Source organism: Protopterus annectens, chromosome 6.part0, assembly GCF_019279795.1.
Source record: "Protopterus annectens isolate FY-2018-M chromosome 6.part0, PAN1.0, whole genome shotgun sequence".
Taxonomy (NCBI): Eukaryota; Metazoa; Chordata; order Ceratodontiformes; family Protopteridae; genus Protopterus; species Protopterus annectens.
Window position 1 is genome coordinate 1,590,096,382 of NC_056737.1, and position 25,742 is coordinate 1,590,122,123.

Sequence of the window (25,742 nt, forward strand, 5' to 3'; positions counted from 1 at the left end):
CATAAAAGGTTTGTGCAATGTACATATTAGACCACATCACCAAACTCTTGCGGACTTCAGAAAACAGGACATAAACATACAATAAGCTAGAGAAGCATACAAGGTTTCAGCCCTGAACAAAGTCTACATGCAAAATACAAGTTTGCACCCAGCAATCAGAAAGAGACTAGGAATGTAAAAGGATGAGTCTAACATTCAACTTCACAAAACAATTTTGAGTATTACAGACAGTAAAAAAATGTAAAGTTTATCTCTGATATTTCTCATCATAAAGAAGTGCAGCTCTCTTTATTATTCAGTATTAGTGACATCTCATCTGTAATCAGAACATTTCTGCCCTTGAACTAAGTCAGTTAAGCCAGACGTCACTCCTTGGTCTGACCCACCAACATATGAAGAGGAAACATTTACCAATCACTACTCTATTACTACTACTAAGAGAAAGTCAAACAACAAAAGAATATCAAGATCTGCACAATAAACCCAACATACTACTTAATACACAGGGTAAAATGAGGGGGGTGTAGAAAAACAAGACTTATAAGTTAAAGTTCACATTAACAGGCTTAACTGGACTAGCTATAGCTTGGGAAAATAAAACAGTAATACTATTTTCAATGAGCATATACAAGAAAAAGTACAGTTGTGTACACTTACCATAAATGTAGATGTTCGAGTGTATTCACTGTTGCAGTCATTACACTTGGGTTATCCTGCTGGCAGGCTACCCGCAGTCGGCCTGAATTCCAAAGGCTAGGTCCAGTGTCAGTTGCTGTCACCTCTTCCCTGACGTCAGTGCGCCAGGGGTATAAAAGATGCAGCAGATGCCATTTTTTTCAGTTTTTCTTGCCCCAGATGTCAGGTGCCCCCAAAAGGGTAGGCTAAAAATATACCAATAAAACATGCATGCACCAGAATATATTATACCTTCATCTACAAGCAAACACACCACATAGGTTGTATAGATTAGAGAAGTGCAGATATGTTCCAGCAAAGAAATGGGGGATGGTGGGTGGGTAACCTGAACTGCAACAGTGAATACACTCGAACATCTACATTTATGGTAAGTGTACAGAACTGTAGTATGTTCTTAGTGTTTCACTGTTGGTCATTACACTTGGGTTGAATCCCAAAGCTATGGTTGGGAGGCTGGAGCTAAATAGCATTAGGAGCGGCTGTGAGGCCCTGCAGAACTGCAGTGGCAAAGCCTGCCCTGGATTTAGAGTAGAGTGGTAAATGATGGTGCTTTGTAAAGGTGTGCACTGAACTCCAGGTAGCAGCCTCTAAAATGTCTTCGGTTGGTACTTCCCTGAGGAAGGCTGCTGCTCTGGTTGAATGTGGCCTAATGCCCTTAGGCACTGGCTTGCCATGTTGTGAATAGCAGAAACGAATGCAGTGGCCTATCCACTTTGAAATAGTCTGCTTTGAGATGGCCTTTCCTTGTGATCCTGTAGCATATGCCACTAGTAGTTGCTCTGTCTTTCTGAAAGCTTTGGTTCTGTTCAAGTAGAAGCGTAGTTGTCTGTGTATGTCCAAAGAATGCAGAATTCTTTCCCCCTTATTCTGTGGGTTTGGATAAAAAGTAGGCAGATGAATAGTTTGGTTAAGGGCCACACTGGACACTACCTTAGGCATAAATGTCGGGCTTGTCCTCAGAGAAACCCTGTCTGGATAAAAAATTATAAAAGGTTCCACAGCCATGAGTGCCTGTAGCTCTGAGACTCGTCTTGCAGAGGTTATTGCTAGGAGCAGAGCTGTTTTCCAAGATAAAAACTTTATATCAGCTGTAGCGGCTGGCTCAAAAGGAGGCAGGGTGAGTTTTTCCAAGACATAACTGAGGTCCCATGCAGGTATTGGTGATCTCCTTGGAGGCCTTCAGTTTTTGGCTCCTCTGAGGTACTGCCTTAACAAAGGATGAGAAAAGATTGGTGGCTCTGTATTGTAATGAGCCGAAATGGCAGAGGCATGAATTTTAATTGATGAGAAGGATAGGCCTTTATCCAGCATCTCAGTTAAGTATTGCAAAATCTGAGGAATATTTGGTACAGCTGTGTCAATTCCTTGTGCCTGGTTCCAAGCACAGAATCTCTTCCACTTTCCAGCGTAAGATTTTCTGGTACTAGGCCTTCTGGCCTCCAAAATGACATCCATCACAGCCTTAGTGAGAGGCGCGTTTTGTATGACTACATTATCCGCCATACTGCCAGATTTAAGGTCTTTAGTTGGCTGTGCAGGATCTGATTGTTTTGTTGGGACAGTAGATGAGGTATCTGAGGTAAGGTCGAAGCCGGGCATTGAGACAAGTTCCTTAGGATTGGATACCAGTACTGGCAGGGCCAGTCTGGGGCAATCAGTATCATCTTTGGCTTCTCTTGTCTGACCTTTAGGAGTACCTTGGGGAGGAGAGACAGTAGAGGAAAGGCATATACTGCTAAGCTTTTCCAGCTGAATGATAGGGCGTCCACTTTCCATGCTTGTCTGTGATAAGTCCTTGTGCAGAATCTTTTTAGTTGGTAGTTGTGAGGAGAGGCAAATAGAGCTATATCCGGGCATCCCCAACTTCCTTATCATCATGCTGAAGACTTGTGGATCCAATTTCCACTCGTGGGGATCCATGAGGTTTCTGTTTAATTCATTTGCCAGAGTATTTATCTTTCCTGACAGGAATTGCGCCTGCAGATGTACTTGGTAAGTCAATGCTGTGTCCCACAAAGTCATGGCTAGTCTGCAAAGGGGGTAAGAATGAGTGCCTCCCTGCTTGTTTATATACCACATGACCGTGGTGTTGTCTGCCTTTATCAGTAGTTGTCCCGGATGAAGTAGGTCCTTGAAGGCTGTCAGGGCATTCTGAGCAGCTAGCATCTCTTTTTGATTGATATGTAGATGCATTTGGTTTGCGGACCATGTGCCTTAAATACATCTTCCTACCACGTGGGCCCCCAAGGCATAATCTGATGCATCCGTTGTTAATGTCTGCCTGGGCTGGGGGTAAAGTGAATGGCTATCCGTTGTTCTGGTGACAAGCCTTCGCCCACAATCGAAACTCCTGTTGCAGGCAGGGAATGAGGGTAATTATTGTTTCCAGGCTGTGGCAATGTTGAGTCCAAACACTTTTTAGGTACTATTGAAGTTTCCTCACATGCAGTCTCGCATATGGAATTAGTAGAATGCAGGATGCCATGAAGCCCAAAGCCTGCAGAATTTTTCTTGCAGATAACTGGGCCTTTGTTGCCAACAGTTTGAAATAGGTAGTCAGTTGCTTTTGTCTGGCGTGAGATAAGCCATCTGGGCAGTTGTATTTAAGCTTGCACCCAGGAATATTATCTCTTGAGAGGGTACTAGTTTTGATTTCTTTTCGTTGACTGTGTACCCTAGGCCTGTTAGAAATCTCTTTACAAACGCTAGACGCTGTAGTAGAATGTCCTTGTTCTCTGCTTGAATGAGGCAGTCGTCCAAGTAAGGATATATTTGTATTCCTCTTTGTCTGCAGAATGCAATTACTGGTGCCAGGCACTTTGTGAAGACCCTGGGTGCAGTAGATAAGCCAAAGGGCAGTGCAGAGAGTTGGTAATGCACTGAGCCAGCTTTGAATCTGAGGTATCTTCTGCATGTTTGTCGGATTGGGACATGCAGGTATGCCTCTTTTAGGTCTAAAGTCACAATCCAAGCCTTCTTGCCCAGTATGGGCAGAAGTTGCTGTAGAGTCAACATTTTGAATTTTGGTATATCCAGATATGTATTTAGAATAGATAGGTCCAGTATTGGTCTCAAGGTCTTGTCCTTTCTTGGTACCAAGAACAGTCTTGAATAAAATCTTCGTCCCTGCTCTTGCTCTGGTACTTGTTGAATGGCCCTCATGTCCAGGAGGGATGAGACTTGCTTTTGTGCCTCTGCCCATTGATGTTTTGGCAGGTCTGGCCAACCGTTTGTCCTTGGCAGAGTATGGAAGTGAAATTTGTAGCCTTGCGACAGTATGTCTAGGACCCATTTGTCCTGTGTTTTAATGTGCCACTTTTGAGAAAAAAGTGCTAGTTTTCCCCCTAAAGGTGCTGCCAGAAGATAAGTGCTTGGTGCAGGCAGGGGGAAAGTCATTGGGACTGTTTCCTGTATGGCTGTGATTCGTCTTCTCCACTTTTGGAGGTAGAAGCACCCCATTGTTTAGACCTGTACGAACCTTGGGGCTGGGATCTGCCTCTTGGGCGTCTGTATCTGCCCCTTTGTGGTCTGTGTGAGACTGGAAAGGACCAATTCTTTGTAGGCCAGTGTCTGCTAAATCTTGGAGGCTGTACCTGTACAAAATCTTTAACCGTTTGCATTGATTTAGCTTTCTCCTCATTTTCTTTAACACCTCTTCTTCTTTAACACCAAACAAGGTATCATTTTGTAAAGGAGCATCTAATAATTTTGCTTTGACATGATCAGGCAGATTTTGTTCATTTAACCAAGCATGCCTCCTGATGACAGAACCCATAACAGCGGCCCTGCAGGAGGCCTCCAAAGAATCAAAACCACACTGCAAAGTATGCTTTCCAACTTGTTCAGCCACATGCAATAAATCCTGCATTTTTTTTGTTTTCTGCACATTCAGAATTTATCAACATTTTCTGTTTAAGCAGTGACATAATATATTGCTGATGTTTGAGCATATGAAGCTGACAATTTAAAGCCCTTATAGCCAAGGTAGCAGAAGTGCAAATATTTTTTCCCAATCTGTCCAATGCCCTAGAGTCCCAGAGGGGGTAGGGTTTTTTGCAGTGGAAGCCTTGACCCCTTTGGGACCCTGAGAGATAGTTTCTGGGTCAGCAGCAGGGTTTTTGAAAAGGAATTTATGAGAGTCAGGAATCCTATAGTACCTGTCCGGCTTAACAGGAGCTGGAGGTAAAGAGTCAGGGGCCAGACTGGACTCTGAAAATACATCATCTACAATGTCTAACACAGGTGGAATAGCTAGGGGCCTGTGTTGTGGTAGTAAAAGGAAGTCTCTGAGCCTTTTCTTAGATTCTGAAAAATCTTGGCTCTCTCAGTGGAAATGCTCCCTCATGGTATGCAAAGTTTCCCAAAAACAGTAATCCTCAGGAGGAGAGGCTGAAGGGATAGATTCTTCAGCATCAGAATCCTCATAGGGAGGAAGAGAGTATGCCTGATCAGAAGAGGAATCAGATGAAATGGAAACCTGATCTGAAGATTCATATTCTGTCTCTTGCCTAGGCCTTTTATCTGGAGGGGGATGGGAACCCCTAATCAAAGTAATTAGGTCTTCGGCCATTTTGAGCATCTGTTTTTTGGGCATGGAGGCCTGTCCATGAGGCTGTTGTACTTGTTTCTTTGTCTTTAAAGGTGCTTTAGTCTTTGCCTTTGAAACTGAAGTCGTTTTAATGTACAATTGAATAGGTCTGAAAACACCCGCAGAAGCAGATGCCTGCTCAGCGGCTCCGGACCCATCTGAGGGAATAGTCTCCGAAGGCCCAGTACCTTGAGCTTCCAGCGGCCTAGTCGACTCCACGTAGGAGTCGTTAGCGGCCTACGGGTCTAAAGTAGTGGGCGTCAGGGGCTGCGAAGGCGCCTCACTGAGAACCGACGACTGGCTTAGAAGAAGCCTCGTCGTTGGTTTTGGACCTCGGATGCCTGTCTTTTTCTTTTTCTTTGCGTTTCTTTTGAATTCTGGTAGTCGGATGGCTATCCGACGACATCATATAATTAAATCTTCTGCCAAAATAGTGAAATGCAAAATCGTACCAACGCTTAATAGTGCGTTAGTTAAATCTAGCACAAAACCGACAACTAGCAACGTTGTGGTCAGTGCCTAGGCAAGGAATACAGTAAGAATGAAAGTCCTTATGAGGTATTTGTTTCCCACAAGAAATACAATTATTAATTTTTTCTGACATCGGTCTGGAGCAAGAAAAAAGTTTCCCCAACGGGGTACTTAGCTTTAAATGAAGACTTCGGATCTGAAATTTGAACACGAAAATCTCAGGAGTCAGCCGACCGGCACTTGCAAACTGCTTATGCTTCGGGCACCATGCGGCAAGAAAGACTGAAGAAAATGATGTAGGTTGCATCTTTTATACCCCTGGCGCACTGACATCAGGGAAGAGGTGACAGCAACCGACGCCGGACCTAGACGTGGGAATTCAGGCTGACTGCGGGTAGCCTGCCATCAGGATAACCCAAGTGTAATGACTGCAACAGTGAAACACGAAGAACATCAAGCAGAACTACACTTATGAGAAACCCCAGTAGGAATACAGCGGATTTAAAAAAAAAATAAAAATAAGACACTGTTTGGCTCTGGTTGTGGGCATTCTAGACAACTGCTTGCAGTGTCCAAGTGACAGCAGTGTTACCTGTTCAGGTCTAACAAACAGAATGCTACAAACAACTGGAAACTAATTTCAAGTTAACTTTCCATAGCCTAGCTCTCAAGTACACTGGGATAAAGCCCAGATGGCCCAACTTTACTGGTGGTTCACGCAACAGAAGATCCAGGTAGGGGAGTGTAGGGGTGAGCAGCTTGTATTAGCTTGCTTGTCTAGGTGTGGGGGTAAGAAGGTGGTCCCCATGCAAGTGGAGGCTTGCATGACAGCAATGGTTGCAGGGTTGGTGGTACAGATTGTGCAGTTCCAAGCCAGTAACAGTGATAGTCCTCACAGATATAAGTCTGTGTGAGAGCATATATACAGAGGAGTCGGGGATAGCACACCTTCATGGTGACAAAGCTGTCTGTGTCAGCCACCAGAGGGCATGGTTACATCCATAACAACCATAAACCTTCACTGCTGGCACTCCAAACCATTACTATGGCCACGCATATGATAACTCCCCCTGACAGCTCTCACCCTCAATGGGAAATACCCATAATGTGACAAAGAGGCTAGGCTCATTGGGGAGGCACCTACAAATAAAGTTAATTTTGAATTACTGACAGGAAGATCAGACATCATGAAAGCAGAAGTCTAAATATCAACATTTCCAAAGAGAAGTAAACCTTGTACCATCATGATACACTGCACTTTAAAAAACAAGGGGTCAGCAATGCCACAACCCAAGTGGGGTCTCATCCAACATTCAGGGCTACTTGTGCCTTCCATCACAGTTTTTAATTGGCAGAACTATAATAATGTGTCCTACTATATGATCTTAAATGAAATAAAAGTACTGGGAGTCAAAGATCTGAAGATGCCAAGTGATATGATGGAATGGAAACATGGAAAATACCATTGTAACTTAGGCAACATGCGGGAATATGACTCTACCAAACAGAGTATGCTGTGACTGCTGCAGCTAACTTTGAAAGTTTTGCCTGGTTAAGCTAAGCGACCACAAATGTCAAGTACTAAGCATGGATGGGAAAGTGCATTAGTGCAAGTTAAACTTACCATAACAGTAGGTGTTCAAATGATCACTGCTGCAGTAGCCTTAGTTATATGGGTTCTAAAGCTTCGGGGCACCTTCTACGTGCCAAAACAGTCAAGCAGTTTGAGCAAAGGTGACTAAAATGCAAGTCTGAACATAAAGCCCTTCGCAGCTTTTCAGCCAGCAGAAAGAGGGAGAGGGAGGCTGAGCCCTGAAAGGAACAACAGCAAAAAATAAATGTCTACACCCTGGCATAAAAAAAAACACACCAAAAAACAAGTGGGGTGGAAGGTGGGAGCAGCTTCTGCAGCACTGATTATTCCAACATTTACTATTACAGTAAGTTCAGCTTACACAACTATATGTTCATCGTCTTTATCACTGCTGCAGTAGCCTTAGCTATACGGGTAGATTACTACAGCTAACTACATTTGGGAGGTGGAAGGAGAAGAGTCCAGTAGCCCCTGGAGAATGGACCTAGCAAAGCTTGATCTAGACCTACAGAAGGAATCAAGCTTGTAGTGTTCTGTAAAAGTATACACAGAGGATCAAGTAGTAGCTTCTAGAATACTTCTAGGATCTAACACATTCAAATAAATTCATAGATGAAGTCAAAACACTGGTAGAGTAGGCCTTGACCCTGCCTGAAATAGTTTTGTTTTGGTGAGATATAAGAAAAGGTAATAGCCTTGGACAACCATTTGGAAATAGGGGTAACCTGTGTCAAAACAGGTTATTTCTTGCCTTCACATAAAAATGAGCAACAAACTAATCTAAAGATTTGAATAAGTTAGTTCTGTCAAGATAGTACCCAAGTTGTCTGTGGACATCCCAGGTATGGAATATCCTTTCTCCCTCATTTTTACTTTCAAAAAAGAACACAGGGAGATGGATACTTTGACTTAAAGAAACTCAATACCACTTTTGGCATAAAATAATAAACAGTGCTAAAAGAAACCCTGGTCCCTATGGAAAATAAAGTAGGGTTGGACTCATTATAAGAACTTGCAAGTTGGGACACCCTTCTTGCTGAAGTCAGAGCATTCAATAAAACTGTTTTCCATATTAAAAACTTCAGGTAGGCCAGATTAGCAGGTTCAAATAGAGCAAGTGCACACTTCTACAGCACATATTTAACATCCCAGTGAGGGATCACCAGTTTTCTTGGAGGCCACTTATGCAAAATCCCCTTCAAGAACATTTTGACACGAGACTGAATTGAAAGAGGAGAATACATGGGCAGACATGCTGAAGTGGATAAATGAACTATTAACATAGGAATAAGAAAGGCCACAGGATAGCAACTCACACAAATACTATAACACCAGAGAACTAGCCCTGAATAGGTGCTGGTTATGTTACTGGCACCAACTACAAAACCTTTTCCATTTGCTAATATGATCTTCTAGTAGCAGGCTTTTCTGTCTCCATGAACACATGCTGCACATCCTCAATAAGCAGCTGCCTATAAAGAATTAAGACCCTATCATCCAAGCAGTCAGTTGCTGATGATTTTGTTAACTACCTCTGGCCATTTCCAAAACAAGGGTGCACCACAGTTGCCTGGATCAGAAGGGAGTCACCACAGTGATCTTGGGGGTACCATAATATCTTCAGAAATACCCTGGATATTAGTGGACAGGGTGGAAAAGCACACAGAGCATTCTTGTCCAAGGACAAGAAAAGGCATCTATCTTCCAGGCCTTCTTGTATGAAGTCCTGGAATCTTGCCTTCCTATGGGTGAGTGGGATTTTTAAAAGGAGGTCTGAGACGAAAGATACCCCTTATAAAAGCCTTACACATTTTGGAAGAGGCTAAAGATGAATTATTGACACTTTACGTGAAAATTAAAAATGGCAGCTAGTTGTACCTTAACAGATGAGGAACTAGCTCCCTATTTAAAAATTGTAGCTAAGAACTCCAGAACATTTGAAATTAGTGTAGAAAGGGGTCAATATCTTTTTGCTGTGCCCCAAAACACAAACCTCTTTCATTTGCTTTTGTAAACTTCTAGTAGAAGCTTTGTGGGATGATAAGAGAATGTGACGGAATGTGACGGACACAAGAGGACAGCTTGGGCTGTTCTAGCTATCAGCATAATTGGAGAAACTATGCGCTCAACTTTAGGCCTAGTATGCCCTGGTGTACAGAGTCTGTTGGGTGAGACAGGATGTCTGGAGTTTGATCCAGAGTCCATGGTTGGCAAAGGAGATAAGGCCAAAGAAAGGGAAAACAAATTTGATGAGGCCAATAAGGGGCAATGGAGATAACTGTGCTCTTCAATTGTGATGCTTTCTGAAGAAATTTGGGGATTAGTGGTACTGGGGGAAAGGCATAGAGAAGTGTCTTTTGCTGACTCCCCCGGTGGGGGGATTAGGGCAAAGAACCTGCTGCACTTGTTGTTGAGGAGAGATGCAAAAAGATCACAGCATGGTTGGCCCCATCGACAGAAAATCTTTTCTGCCACTTTCATGTTCAGAGACAACTTGTGAGGCATTAGTATGGACCTGCTCAGCGTGTCTTCTGTCATGATGGATTTCCCCAGGATGTGCACTGCTATCAGAAATCGATTGGATAAGATCACCTATTCCCACACTCTCAATGGTTCTCGACCAAGTTGATTAGATTTGGTTCCTCCTTGCTTGCTGATGTACGACACCACTGACACTGTCTGAAATGCAATAGCCCCAGAGGGGAGAGTGTCTTGGAAGGCCTACAACGGTAGGAGGACAGCACTGATTTCTAGGACATTGATATCTGCATTGGCCTCTTTGGGAGACTATGTGTCTTGGACTGCCTTTCCGCAATAAATGTCCTCCATCTAATTTGGGAAGTGTCCATGGTCACAATGGCCTTGGGATCAGGAACAGTGAAGGGGTAACCCTGAACAACTTGACTGGAGTAAATCCACCAAAGGTCGTCATTTCTGCATGCCTGAGTTATTCTGATTTGGGTGGATAAAGACTGGTAGTGAATAGACCACTGAGTTGCCAGTGTTCACTGAAGGATTCTTATGGGATATCTTGCTAACGGAACCAGAACTATTTCAGCAGACACTGACCCCAATGCTTGAAGGATCACTCGAGCTAAGAGAGAAGAATTTTGAACAATCTTTTTGACCTGGAATCATATTGTATGAACCCCTGAAAGAGGTTGTCAAGGAAGATGTGTTGAACAAAGTCATTATGAACTGCAATATCTGAGTTGGTGTTAGTTGAAATTTGTTGTGATTGACACTAATTCCTAGCTGAGAGCATAACTGCAGTACATGATCTCATGCTTCAATCAAATGATGCCTGGATGGAGCAGTTATGAACCAGTCATTCAAATAAGGAAACACCTGGTATCCTTGTAGTCTTCAAGTGAGCTGCTACCAATGCCATGCACATGGTGAACAACCTGTGAGTTGTGGTAAGACCAAAGGACAGAGCTCTGAACTTGTAATGACTGGCTCCCAGTAAGTATCTTCTGGGTTGCCTGTTCATTTTAATATGATAGTACGCGTCCTGAAGATCTATTGAGCACATCCAGTCGCTCTGGTGCAGAAAAGACAGAATGGACTGAACCATGACTATTTGGAACTTTATGTGCTAAACTGACTTGTTCAGAATGCTGAGATCTAAAACTGGTCTCAAGTCCCCTGTTTTCTTTGGCACTTAGAAGAATCCTGAGTAAGTTCTGAACTTTTTCTGGTCTGGGGGGACCTCTTGGATGACACTTTTTCTAGCAGTTTCTTTTTATTGCTATTGCTGCTGCTTTTCTCTAACTGGGTGAAGCATCGGGAATTTTGTTTACTGTACAAAGAGGAAGAAGAAAAAGGGAATTATCTAACCTCTGAAAATAATCCTCTGCACCTATGAATCTATTGTAATCTGTAGCCAGGTTCTCTGGTGCAAGGATAAATGACCCCCAAATGCCTCCAGAGGCGGAGGATCAGGCTTCCTTTCAGGTGCACTTGTAGGATCTGTCAGAGAAGGTATCTCTAGATCCTTGGTTCTGCAGGCCACCTCTGCCATGTGGACAGCTTCCTCCATTAGAGTGCCCCCCCCTGCCTTTGGGGGGACCATCTCCACATTGATCTTGGAAGGGACCTGTGACTTTTTAAACCACATCAATTACTGGAAAAAGTCCTTTGAGGGATCAAAAAACATATGCCCACAGCAGACCGAGTTTTACCTTCCTGCTCACACCCGGATAGTGTGTCTTTAACCTCGGGGTCAAATAGTGAACTTCTGTGAAAAGGAGCACTGATGAAGGAAGACTTGAAGGGCTCCATGACGTCACACAGCCGCATCCAGGCATGCCTCCAAATGAAAATGCCTGAACCCCGCTGCCCGTGATGTGCCTTTCAGCCGCATATGAAATGAGCCTCATGGACAAATTTGAAATGGATTGTAGGTAGCCAACTGTGAGGCAACAGAACCTTCAGCCTCAGTATTAATGCTCTCTGAGGGGGATTTAGTGAGTTATTTAATCAAATCCCTCTGAAGTCTAGTTAAGTGCAGCAAATAGTTCTGTGATCGAAGTGCAAAGGTTGCAGAAGCATGCACACACTTCCCAATTCTGTCCACTGCCCTACACTCTGTTAGGAGGATGAACGGAGGAACTTTGTTCCACAAGTTTCTTCTTTGTGGCTGCCACTACGACCATAACATCAACAAATGCTCCCTTACTCCAAAACTCCCTATCCTTGGGAGGTGCCAGGATCCTGCCTGGTCTTTTGGGGACTGGTTCAATGGAATCAGGTTCCTTCCACATCCACTGAGAGACCAATTCAATGAGCTCATCAGGAGGCGGACTCACTCAGGAGGTATTTGGGCTAGACCCAATGGCTTTCAGAAATACAGATTCCTCTTGGGAATGGTTGTTGATAGACAAACCATCTGTCTGTTTTAGGACCACTAGGATGTCTCTAAAGGAGACATCATCAGGTGGCGAACCTTGGGGACCCTTTCCCATCATCAAAATCAGTATCTTCGGTGACAGACTCTTGAAGGGAGTCTAAGTGCCTCCCTTTTCACTTTTTCTTCCTAGGGGCTTCTTTGGCCGGGTGTTCCGGAGTACTGGAAGAAATCAATATGCCTCTAGGGGTATCCTGGAGACACTGAGCTGGCTGTCCTTGTGGAGTAGGATGCTGAGGCTCTTAACATAAAGACAAGTGGGTTTGGGAAACTGAAGCCGAGGAAGGTAGATGCTTTCCTTCCTGTTGGAACAGAGAAAACTCTCTCCACTACCTTGAAGGTAGAATGCCCGAGTGAGGAAGAAACTAACAGCTCCAAGAAGACGTGCTTCCAAATGGTCGACTCCTTCTGACCTGAAGACAAACCGCTCAAAGCAGGGGTCAGAGACAAGCTGTTGAGGGCTGTGGCTCCAAGGCACAGAGATGGCTCTGACAATCTCAGAGTCAATTCTAAAATCCCAGATCCAACTCTGACACTACAGCTCTGAGAGTCATCCGGCTTGGACGCACTCCGAAGCCAGTTCACTCAGAGACGGTACCAGAGTAGAAGATACAATGCACTTCAGATCTGATATGGACAGATCTGGGATTCTCTGCTCCAAATGCTCTGAACCTAAAGGTTGCATCAGAGGAGGAGACAAAACTGGTGGAGTAGTAGTACTTACGAAGGTCTATGGACCTGATGGGGTAGGAGCCGGGAGAACCCCCACTTGTATTTGCATCAAGAGAAATTTACTCATCATCCTATTCACAATTACTTTAGCCAAATGTCTAGAGGACTGAGAAGATGATGCAATGGATGAGGTCCTGGAGTTGTCCTGTCTCTCCAAGAACATGGATGGGATCCAGAGATGAATCATATCTGGTCCGAGGAAGCTTCTTCAGATCCGAGTAGGTTGGATCAAACGATGTGGATTTGACTTCAGAAGCTGCAGGATCCAAGTATTTCACCTTCAGATCTGATGAAGTCAGATCTGAAAGCTTAGGTTGTTTTTGAGGTGGTTCTGCACTGGTAGCCAAGCTTAGAGCAGAAGATCCAGAAGGGTCCGAAGGATGCTTCGTTGCCTCTTTTTTGTCTATTTTCTTGGGGGGTTTGAACCCCAGGTACTGTATGAGAAGTGTAAGGAAGGAAACCTTTCCAAATAAGGTTATCTGCCCTATCCACCAATGCCCATGGATTAAAGGCCTTACATATATCACAGGACACATTTAAATGAGACAGGTCTAGACAGTAGACACACAAATCATGTGCCTCTGACAATGGCATCTTGTGGCCACAGGCCTTGCATTTTTTAAATCCTGATGTTTTGTTTTCAGCCATTCCGATAACATGTATCCAAAAGCTACACTCCAAGAGAAAGACAAAGCCTTTCTTTTTTTGAAACAAAAGGAAACTGGGATGATGTGAGGTAGTGCCAAGCTATGCCAGGAAGAGTAAGACAGTGGATGTGTGACATATGCCAGCATAGCTAGCTGGAGTTTAGCAAAGAATTTTATGTCATTTGTATATCAAACTGATTTGTACAGATGTTGTGTTAAAAAGATATTTGTAAAGTTGCTTTTGTTAAAAAATGTACCAACAGTAGTTCCTGCTGGACTGAAAAGAAATACACCTGTATGATAGACTGTATTGTAACTGCTGAAATGAATATATTGTAATAGAGGACACTGGAAGAGAGGAGATTAATCTCAGTCCAGCTAACTGTGAAAAAATAGTCTGAAATTAAATTATCTGGCTTATGCCATAAAGATTGCATCTTACAGTTTGACTGCAGCTAGAGATGAAATACCTGTGAGAAGTCTGGTTTAGTAGCTCTATAGGAAGAGTGAAAGTGTTAAAATTTTACAGCTTCCAGATGGTGTAACACATCTTAGCAAAGCTCTATATGTGTGTATTGTGATGCATATGTGCAATATTCTGGTTCAGCTTCTAGTCGGGGGGGTATGGGTAGTGTGAGAACCAGAGTCGGGTGAACAGATGTGATGTCATTCTATAGCCAGCAAGGAAATGATATTTAGATATTAGTGAAAGATGTCACTCACCTCTCAGCAGTCTGTTTGAGAAACCTGATAAAGAAGGACCACCCACCCATGTCATCTTGCATTGCACTAGTAAGTGAACTAGGGAACAGTAATTCTTTAGATCAATAATGAAAATACAGTGAGATTAGTTAAGTATTGTTTTTTTATATCTTTGTGAACCTTTCCATCTGTGTTATTTTTAATATTTCCTGTGACTGAGGGCGGCCACGGTGGTGCAGCAGTTAGTGTTGTCGTCTCACAGCAAGAGGTTCCCTGGTTCAATCCTTGGCTGGGGTGCCTTCTGTGCGGAGTCTGCATGTCCTCCCCTGTGGTCGTGTGGGTTTCCTCCCACATCCCAAAGACATGCTGTAGGTGGATTGGACACTCTAAATTGGCCGTAGGTGTGAGTGCAATTGTGTGTGTGTGTGTGTGTGTGTGTGTGTGTGTGCCTTCTGTGGAAGGTTGGGCGCCGGGCTGGCAACTCGACACCATAAAACTCCACTGCCAATCATGAGCAGACAGGTGATCTGCTGTGACGACCCCTAACCGGGAAAAGCCGAAAGAAGAAGAAGAAGATTGTAAATAAATGTTTAGTATTTTAATGTTCCTTTATTATTTATTACTAAATATATTTGAACTTTTCAATGTGGATGGTCTTTTAGAAAATATTTTAATCTTTGACAGTACTTCTATTTATTTGGTGGCACTGTGGCCACTCCTGAAAGCCTTGTTGTTTGGTCAACATTACCACTGGTATTAGTATTAATTTCACTTAGTATAACTGGGTACGCTGGTAACAGCCTTAGAGTAGCTGGCTCTGAGGGTGTTCTGGTGGGAGTGCATCTACCTTATAGCCTGGGCAAAGGTGGTAGAGCTAGTAAAGATGTGCCAGCCATTCGCAGGAGAGAGAGAGAGTGTGTGTGTGTGTGTGTGTGTGTGTGTGTGTGTGTGAACCACTTTGAACAGGGACAAAGAGCACTGATTTCACAGAGAGGGTGGTAGAGGACATGGCTTGGAACACTCAGCTAAGGACTTAACTCTATAACTGTGTCAGTGGGGAGTCTTATTTGGGGTCTGGTGAGAGAGAGGAAACCCAGCCCCATTACTGGAGTGTGCTCCCTGTGTGCTCTTAAGGGAAATTTGCTTAGTGCAGAGAGCTGCATCTGGAAATACTGTGAGTATCTTTGTTCCAAGAGAACATCCCTCACTGGTGGCAAGTGTGAGGATTAAGGCTCCTTGATTACTGGGCCCAGAGGAGGGACGCCACATATTGGTGAGAAGTGGTGTGGATATTAATTGAATGCCTGTAAGCAATTGTCACTGAAAGTGTGTGTACTCTCAGCAGCCACAAGGTAAACATACAGAGTTTCATTTTCACAACAGTTTTATCTATTTTTTGTTAGTTTTGTTTAGTCAAAGAAAGCAGGCAAAGACATCAGCAGAGGATTATGGCAAGCTGACAAAGAGCCAGTTGGCCAAGCTGTGCAAAGCCAATCTACTGTTGCATGCCAACATGTCTAAAGAAGAAATGATTTCAACCTTAGTCGCAGCTGCAGCACCAACCAGCAACTAGGAGGATAACCAGTATGGCGATGGGGATTTGCAGCCCTCAAACAGGACAGTCCACCTTTTCCTCAGAGGATTTAAAAACTCATCTTGTGTTAAAGAGATCTGAACTAGAGGCCAAATGTTTGGAATTAGAATCAGCAGACAGACTGCAGCATTTGGAAGCCAAAGAAAATGAAAAACAGTGCCAACATGAAAGGGAGATGTTGACTCTTCTTCAGGGTCATGGAGGTAATGGGGAAGGAAATAACCAAACCCCAGAAGCCACAGTTCACAAAGGGTTATAATTAGGATAGTTTTATTCACATATTTAAAGGAGTATGTAAATAATATAATGTTGAACAAGAGCACCAGGTACGGTTCCTGACTCCCTGTTTATTGGAATGTTTTAAGTTAACACCTGAAGCTTACGAAAAAAACAGACACAAGACAGATGAAAGTGTATATGATTATATTGCTGAGTTAAGCTCTTATTTTCATAGGAGGTGGGTTGGTATCAGGTCACCACTTTTGAAAGCCTGGCAGACCTTTTGGTGAGGGAACAAGCCCTTAGTACTTTCCTCGAGGACATGAAAATCTGGTTGGGGGACCAGGAATGTAACTCTGCATATGAGCTGGGGAAAAGGGGCTCTCTACTTAGTAAGCAGAGCATCACTACACAATAACAGGATACCCACTGCTGAACATGGATATAAGGGAACCTGTGGTGGGCAGCCTAAACCACCTCAGAGTCCACCAGTAACAGGGGAACCCACTACTTTAGGTACACGGCCAGGATCGATGTTTCCATGTTTTAAATTTAACTAGTGGGGGCCATGTAGCATACAGATGTCTACGGAAGCACTGTGGGAAACAAAAGGTGGGGGAGCCAGCAAGTGGGAATAACAGAATGCCAGTGGTAAGTTGTCTGGAGACAACTTCTTCTTCTTTTGGCTTTTCCCAGTTAGGGGTCGCCACAGCGGATCACCTGTCCACTCATGATTGGCAGTGGAGGTTTACTGTGTCAAGTTGCCAGCCCGGCACCCATCCCTTTCACAGAAGGCACACATACGCACACACTCATGCCTAGGGCCAATTTGGAGTGTCCAATCCACCTACAGCATGTCTTTTGGATGTAGTAGGAAACCGGAGCACCTGGAGGAAACCCACGCGACCACAGGGAGGACATGCAGATTCCGCACAGAAGGCACCCTAGCCGAGAATCGAACCGGAGAACCTCTTGCTGTGAGGTGGCAATGCTAACCGCTGCACCACAGTGGCCGCTCCAAATTGTCTGGAGACAGCAAGAGTACCAAATTATCAACAGAGCTTATTATCCTATCTTAGTGGATGGAAAACATGCCACTGCTGAGACAGACACAGCATCTGACGTAACCTTTGTGAAGCCTGCAGTACTTTGTTGGGCAGTCCACTCCAGTCAGATCTTTAGGAGGGACTCCATTCCAAATGCCTTTTGCCAGAGTTCACCTTGACTGGGAGGGTGGAAAAAGAAGCAAGTAAGTAGGTGCGTTTGAGGATATCCCTGCAGATGTCTTGATAGGGAATGATTTTGATAGTGTAGTAGCTTGTGTGCATGCAGTTATATACAATCAGGCTTGGAGACAGGCATGTGGGCCTGGTAGCCTGGGGGAGACTAAAACAGACTCCACACCTGAAGCCAGGGCCGGTGAGCTGCCTATTTCAAGGAGGGAGCTACCCTGTAGCAGTCAGCTTGAAGGTGAATCAGAGCTGCTGGTAGATACCGATGTTCTCTTGGACAGAGTAACTGCAAGGGTAGAGGTGAGTGGTAGTACCCAGGCTAACAATGAGACACTGATGTCAAGAGGATAACAGACTTCCTGTGGAAGAGAAACTGGGAGGGATGATAAAAGTATAGTTGAGACAGGCTCAGCTCTTGGATCCTACATTATGAGGCTTGAGGGAGGTAACTAAGAGAGACATCTGATTCTTAAGGAAAAGGGGAGTCTCTATACTTGGAACAAAGGGTTAATGTAAAGAGAGTGGATCCCTGAGGAGGGCTACAGGGTGAGGTAATACAGCAGCTGGTAGTGCCTCGAACCTACCATCTCGCACTTGTAGCCATAGCCCATGACATTCATTTTACAGGTTCATAGGGGCATAAAGCATACAAAGAGACCTATTATGCAGAACTTTTATTGGCCTGTGATTGCAAGCGATGTAGTAGGGTACTGCAGGACCTGTGAGCAGTACCAAAAGGTAGGCAAGGCAGGGGACAAAGTCAAAGCTCATTTGATGCCTTTGTCTGTGATTGAGGAGTCAATTTCAGAGAGTAGCTATGGATATTTTGAGGGCTCTGAGTACCCCAAGTTCCACAGGGAAGAAGTATATCCTGGTGGTAGTAGATTACACTTCTAGATACCCTTGAGAGGTTGCTCTGTCCTCCATAGAAGTAGAGAATGTAGCAAATGGTTTGTTAAAGATTTTCAACAGGGTAGGTTTCTCAAGAGAAATACTGACTAACAGAGGTGCCAATTTAATGTCAGATCTGCTGGTTTGTCTGTGGGAGCGCTGTGGGTTAAAGCACCTAAAGACCACTCTCTACCACCTCCAGACTAATGATCTTGTGGAGAGGTTAAACTCTACTGCTACAGGCATTTGTAGACCAGTTTAAGAGGGAGTGGGATAAACATTTACCCCATTTGCTGCTGGCATATAGAGAAGTACCTGGGAATCCACTGGTTTTTCACCCTGCGAGTTGCTGTTATGGGCATAGGGTGAGGGGGGGGGGGGCTTTAGACTGGATTCCAGATGACTGGGAGGGCGAGTGTGAATCCCATAAGGAGTCTGTTGTGGCATATGTCCTAAACCTCAGACAAGGTCTAGGGAACTCATGGGGCTTGGCCCAGAAGAAACTGGTAGGAACCCAACAGCAGAAAAAGGGCAGTTATGACAGGAATGCTCAAGCCCAAGAGTATACTGTGCAACAGCAGATTATGGTGCTCATTCCTGTCAGACACAATAAGCTGCAAGCAGCTTGGGAGGAACCCTTCAAAGTGGTAAGGAAGGTCAGAGATGTTAACTACATGGTAAACTGGGTCTATATTATAAGAGTGAATGCTTAGGTTGTCAAATACAGCATGATCGACACCTATTAAGCGAATGCACAATTCACTGAAACCTCAAAATGCAGAAATACACATCACCGAATTGCTATGTCTGGCCAACACCATTCCACCCACTAATGAAAACAAAACATGCTTCCCACTACACCGCTCGCTACATACTACCCACCCAAACAAAATAAACCACATACATACAGTAACCTAAACCCTACTTCTAAACCTACACAAACCCTTACGTACATTACTTTCTATGCACTTACCTTAACCCGCACTCTAACCGTAAGGTCCGTAACTATCTTACACTTACCTTACGGAGCTGTAACGCAGAAAGGCCAAATATGCCGAATCAGGATTTCGAATTTCATGGTTTTCGCCGTTCGGTGTTCTCACAGTTTGCTTAATCAGTGTTAATCATGGCATATTCGACAATCTAAGCGTTCGCAACTGTCATATAGACCCTGGTAAACCTGCTAGGCAGGAGGTAGGGACACAAAATGTACCATGTTACCATGATGAAGCCTTATCATGACAGGGAGGCCCTGGTAATGAGCATTTGCAATGGGTGGCAGGCAGAGTCTGAGGGGGATCGATCGCTACATCAAGTCAGCCAGCAAAATGGCAAGTTATTAAGGTGAAGCTTAGGGTTGCAGGCATACGACATGACACTGCAGCACTGTACTGGGGTAAGCAATGTCCATACATATGGGTTCTCAAGACAGGTTACTCTATCCCCAGACAGGCGGACTTCTCTCAAGCCAGATTTCTCCAGGGTCACTGGAAAAAATAGCTTGAGCCTTGAAAGGGGGGAAGAGATGTGAGGTAGTGCCAACTGTACCAGGAGTAAGGCAGTGGATGTGTAGCATATGCCAACATAGCTAGCTGGAGTTTTATAAAGAATTTTATGTCATTTGTACATCAAACTAATTTGTACAGATGCTTGTGTTGAAAATGTATTTGTAACACTGCTTGTGTCAAAAAATGTACCAACAGTGGTTCCTGCTGGACAGAAAACAAACACTTTCAAAACCCGATGCCTTGCAAAGGTGGCGTGCATGGTCAAACCATTGTTATACAAACTACTACGACCAGCAAAATACAATACTCTACACCAATTAGAATCCAAATGAAGATTTTATTATATATTCTTATATTTCCAGACCGGTTTCGGCTATCTAGCTTTTTTCAATGGACAGAAAATAAACACACCTGTATGTCAGACTGTGCCATAACTGCTGGAATGAATATATTGTAACAGAGGATACTGGAAGAGAAGAGGTTAATCAGTCCAGCTAGCTGTGAAAAAAAAATAGTCAAATTAAATTATCTGGCTTAGGCCATAAAGACTGTATCTTACAGTTCTGACTGCATCTAGGATGAAATGTCTGTGAGAAGCCTGGCTTAGTAACCCTACAGGAAGAGTGAAAGTGTTAAACTTGTTTTACAGCTCCCAGATGCTGTAACACATCTTAGTAACGCTCTATGTGCGAGAACGCTTTCGGAAAGGACAATACCTTTCCTTCTTCAGACAAAACAAATACCAATTAAGCTTCCTTTTATAACAATAGTAATTGGTCCAATTAAGACAATTGAAATAAACTAATACCATAACAAACCAAATCTGCACCTTTAAAGAAGTATTAAAAACACAACTTGTTACTACCGGCAATTTACAATGCGCCGTAGGCAAACACTTTTAAAAGCTAAAAAAAATTATGAAAATGTTATGCTTTAAACTCAAAGCTAAAGGAATCCATAGCTATTGTGTAACATTCAGCCCTAATAAATAAAATACTTACATTTAACACATTGTGTTTAAATAAATGTATTAAAATAACAGGATCATAATACCTGTTTACTTCTCCTTAAAGGAGACAAAAACGTAAGATAATAATTATAATAATAATCATAAGCTCCAATAAAACGTACCAAAGCAGAGACAATATCTTGAGTAACTAACCCAATAATTGTAATAACTAAGTGACAAACCTAATTATTCTTTTATTATGTACAAATATATATAAAATGGGTTAAAGGTATGTTTAGATGTGGAGCATGCCAACAGTGCAGATATTTACATACTGATAATCAGGTTAAAATTAGGGACAGAAATTATAAAATCCATGGAAAGTTTACTTGTTCCACAAAAGGGGTAGATAATACAGCATGCTGTCAGGGATGCGCTGCTTTCTATATAGGAAAAACAGAAAGAAAACTTAAGCAGCGAATCTATGAGCATCAGTATGCTATTGGTAAGAACGACATTACAAATGCCCTTGCAAGACATGTTATTGATTTTCCACAACATTATTTTAAGTTTGCCATACTAGAACAGGTTGTACCTGATCAGAGAGGAGGTCCTTAGCAACTCAAACTAGAAATAGAGGAATAGAAATAGAGGAATTGTGCTGGCAGATTAGAACTGCAGCCTATCTGTCACCAGGGCTTAATGAATATGTTTCTGTTAAATGTATTTTAAAATACCTAGCCCTGGAGAGATAGTCACTTTATATATACATTTGTACATAACAAAAGAATAATTAGGTTTGTCACTTAGTTATTACAATTATTGGGTTAGTTACTCAAGATATTGTCTCTGCTTTGGTACGTTTTATTGGAGCTTATGATTATTATTATAATTATTATCTTACGTTTTTGTCTCCTTTAAGGAAAAGTAAACAGGTATTATGATCCTGTTACTTTAATACATTTATTTAAACGCAATGTGTCAAATGTAAGTATTTTATTTATTAGGGCTGAATGTTAAACAACAGCTATGGATTCCTTTAGCTTTGAGTTTAAAGCATAACATTTTCATAATTTTTTTAGCTTTTAAAAGTGTTTGCCTATGGCGCATTGTAAATTGCCGGTAGTAACACGTTGTGTTTTTAATACTTCTTTAAAAGTGCAGATTTGGTTTGTTATGGTATTAGTTTCTTTCAATTGACTTAATTGGACCAATTACTATTGTTATAAAAGGAAGCTTAATTGGTATTTGTTTTGTCTGAAGAAGGAAAGGTATTGTCCTTTCCGAAAGCGCTCATTCAATTAAAGTTCAGTTTGTAGCTCTGTCTCTCTACCTCATTTTTTGTTTTAAACAGTTTGTGAGTTTTCACGTCAGTTAAAGCTCTATGTGCATGTATTGTGATGCATGTGTGAAAGATTCTGGTTCAGGTTCTAGTCAAGGGAGTGTCAGAACCAGAGTCAGGTGACCAGATGTGATGTCATTCTATACCCAGCACTGAAATATTTAGATATTGAGAGATGTCACTCAGCTCTCAGCAGTCTGTTTGAGAAACCTAACAAAGAAGGACCACTCACACACGTCATCTTGCCTTGCTCTAGTAACTGAACTAGGGAAAATGTATTTGTAAAGTTGCTTGTGTTAAAATGGCTCCCCTTTATAATCTCGAAATACTGAAATCTTGAATTTCAGTATCCGAAGACCATAAAGGCGAAACTTCAAAATAGTGAAAGAGCATAATCGCGAATCCGAATATCTCGAATTCGTGGTTATGCATTTATGCTATGTTATATGGGTAGTGTTTGGCTGGGATGGTGTTCTGTGTACTGAATGGATTTACGTGCAATTTAAGGTATGCGAGTGTGTTTGTAAGTTGTACGTGTGGGTTAGGGTAGGCAGGTGAAAGTATGAGTGTGTAAGTGTTGGTCTTTGTGTATGTGTGATGTGTGTGTGTGTGTGTGTGTGTGTGTGTGTGTGCAAGGGACTGTATAATGTCTGGGTGAGAGTTTGCTGTCTGTGTGATCTCGAAGTTAGTATATATAAGTAGGGGGTGTAAGGGGGCTTGCCTATTGCTTATTTGTAGTGTAGGGTTGTTTAGTTTTTATAGTGTGGGTAGAATAGTGTATGTGTTGTGTGGTGTATGCTGTATGTATGTTCGTGGTTTTGTGTTTCATGATTTAGATCGCTCGCCTTTATGGTCTCAGGATGCTAAAACTCGAGATTTCAGTATTTCGAGATTATAAAGGGGAACCATTAAAATATACCGACAGTGGGTCCTGCTGGACAGAAAAGAAATACACCTGTGTGTCAGACTACACTGTAACTGTTGAAGACAATATATTGCAATAGAGAATACTGGAAGGGAAGAGGTTAATCTCAGTCCAGCTAACTTTGAAAAACAATCTGAAATTAAATTACCTGGTTTAGACCATAAAGACTGTATCTTACAGTTCTGATTGCAGCCAGAAAATGTGCTAGATTCTGGTTCAGATTCTAGTAAAGGGGGTAATGTGGGAACCAGAAGTCAGGTGACCAGATGCATGTGACGGCATTCTGCAATCCAGCACTGAAATGATGTTATAGATGAGACGGTAGTCTCAGGGCAATCTGTTTGTGAAACTTGAAGAGGGACCACTCACTTGCATCATCTTGTCTTGCTCTAGTAAGTGAACTAAGGGACAGTAATTCTTTAGATTAGTAAGGAAAAACAGTGAGATTAGCTTACTATTGTTTTTCTGTATCTGTGTGAACCTTTCCATCTATGTTATTTTTAGTATCTCCTGTGATTTAAACTCTGGTGTTTATTGTAAATAAATATTTTGTATTTTCATGTTTCTTTACTACATATTATTAAATATATTTAAACTTTTAATTGTGTATGGTCTTTCAGAGAATATTTTAACCTTTGAGAGTACTTGTACTGATTTGGTGACACTGAAGCCACTGCTGAAAGCCTTGCTGTTTGGTCAACATTACCACTGGTATTAGGATAATTAGGTACTCAGTAAGAGCCTTAGAGTAGCTGGTTTTGTGGGTGTTCTGGTGGCAGTGTATCCATCTTATAGCTTGGGCAAAGGTGGTACAGCTAGTAAAGCTGTGGCAGCATTTCCCAGGCGTTTGTGTGTGCGTGTGTGGAAACCAAATCTCAAAGAGTATGTGTGTCAGCTACTTTGAACAGGGACACTGAGGGCACTGATTTCATAGACAGAGTGGTACAGGACTTGGCTTGGAACACCTGGTGAAGACTTAACTCTATAGCTATGTCAGTGGGGAGTCTAATTTGGGGCCTGGAAAGAGAGAGGGAAACCCATCCCCAGGACTGGAGTGTCCTGCCTGTGTGCTCTTAAGGGAAATTGTGCTGGGTGCAGAGATCTGCATCTGCAAATACTGTATAATCCCATCTTTGTAAACATCTTTCACTGGTGTCAGTTTTGAGGACTGAGGCTCCTTGATTACTGGCCCAGAGGAGGGAAGTCACAGAAACGATAAAGGGGGAAAAGTCACCAATAATGGCAACTGAGACTACTACTAGGGTATGACAGGAAAGAAAGGCAAAAAAATACCAAGAATGGTAATAAATCTATCACTAACAAGTGTAGAAAGGGTAAGAGAAGGCTATTATACAATGAAGATAAAAAAAAATATATACTAAATCTGTTTTTTTCTATTTACAACCACAAAGACGCTCGAGAATTACTGCAACCACGTCCTTATGTGAAGGTGGCAAACAAGATATGGGGTATGGTAGGGGACTAATGCATTATGGGTGGGAGAAGAGCTCGAGAGCTTTCAGTGTTCCAAGAGCTGTACAAAGTGGCCAAGTTGGATCCCAGGTTCGGATCCGAACCCAAACGTGGAGAAAGAATGACAATGACAACATCAGATCCAGAGATATTCGCTCACAGATATTGAAGTCTGAATGGAAAACCTTAGGAACACAAGTGATCTATTTTTTTTCTTGTGGAAGAAAAGCTATTTGAATTGAAGTATCTAGCTGACATCCCAGGAACACAACCTTGTGTGAAGGAGTCAAAAAACTTTTGAATCTTCTCTTGGAATCCCAGCTTGTGTAAGAAATCTCTCACAAGAGAGAGAGAGAAACTCCTAACATTTTGAAAAAGATGCTGCAAAGATAAGCAAGCCATCCAAATATGGAAAAATGTGGATATCCTGTAGCCTGCAATGAGCTGTAATGGGGATAGACACACTGCGAACACTCCTAATGTAGTGGATAGTCCAAAGAGTAAGGCAGAGAACTGATAATATGATCCAGATTAACAAAACCTTAAGAAATGTCTGAAGTCTGGATGAATAGGGATGTGATAAGCATCTTTTAAGTCTAGTGTTACCAAGAAACTTAAAAGAGGAAGTAGTAGTAACAGGTTATGAAGTGATACCATTTTGAATTTGGGCATTATCACAAACAGGTTTAGTAAACAATGATTCAGAACCGGTCTCCAAGTATTTTCTTTTTTAGCACTAGAAACAACTTTGAATAAAAAAAAATTTCCCCACCTGGGAAGGAGGACTTGGTTCTATCACTCCTTAGGAAAGCATGTAATAAAGAACAGATAGAAAGAAAAGTCTGATGTGGAGGATGAGGATGAGGAACGATCTCCTGGAAAGGAAGATGTTTCCTCCCACTGCCATCTGTAACCTTGATGAAAGATTTTCAGAACCCATTTGTCTGGAAAATATCTGTTGCCAAAGATAAAAATGGAGATTCAGACTTTCTGGAAGGAAAAAAGGGACCAGGGTGGGAGCTGATAACAAGGTCTCTTGAACAAATATTTAGACTTGTTAGACTGTGCTTGGTTTTAAGAGGTTCAATACTTCTTTTTGGAAGCCCTTGACATTTCTTCTTACACACCTGTTTACTTGAATTTTGTTGAGACTGTTTATTACATTTTTTGCCAAAACTGTAACAGAAAATAGAAAATCTGTTGGACAATTTGGAAAAGGAGAGCTCCTTGGATCGGCCTACCCTTTCATCATTCGTTCTGATCACCTCTG

The 25,742-nt window shown here is 42.5% G+C and overlaps 1 protein-coding gene across 1 annotated transcript in view; it reads right to left on the bottom strand.

Moving 5' to 3' along the window:
* CLASP1 (cytoplasmic linker associated protein 1) overlaps window positions 1-25,742 on the bottom strand; it is a 4,127,769-nt gene that overhangs the window by 2,527,494 nt on the left and 1,574,533 nt on the right. The gene's annotated exons all lie outside the window — the stretch shown is intronic.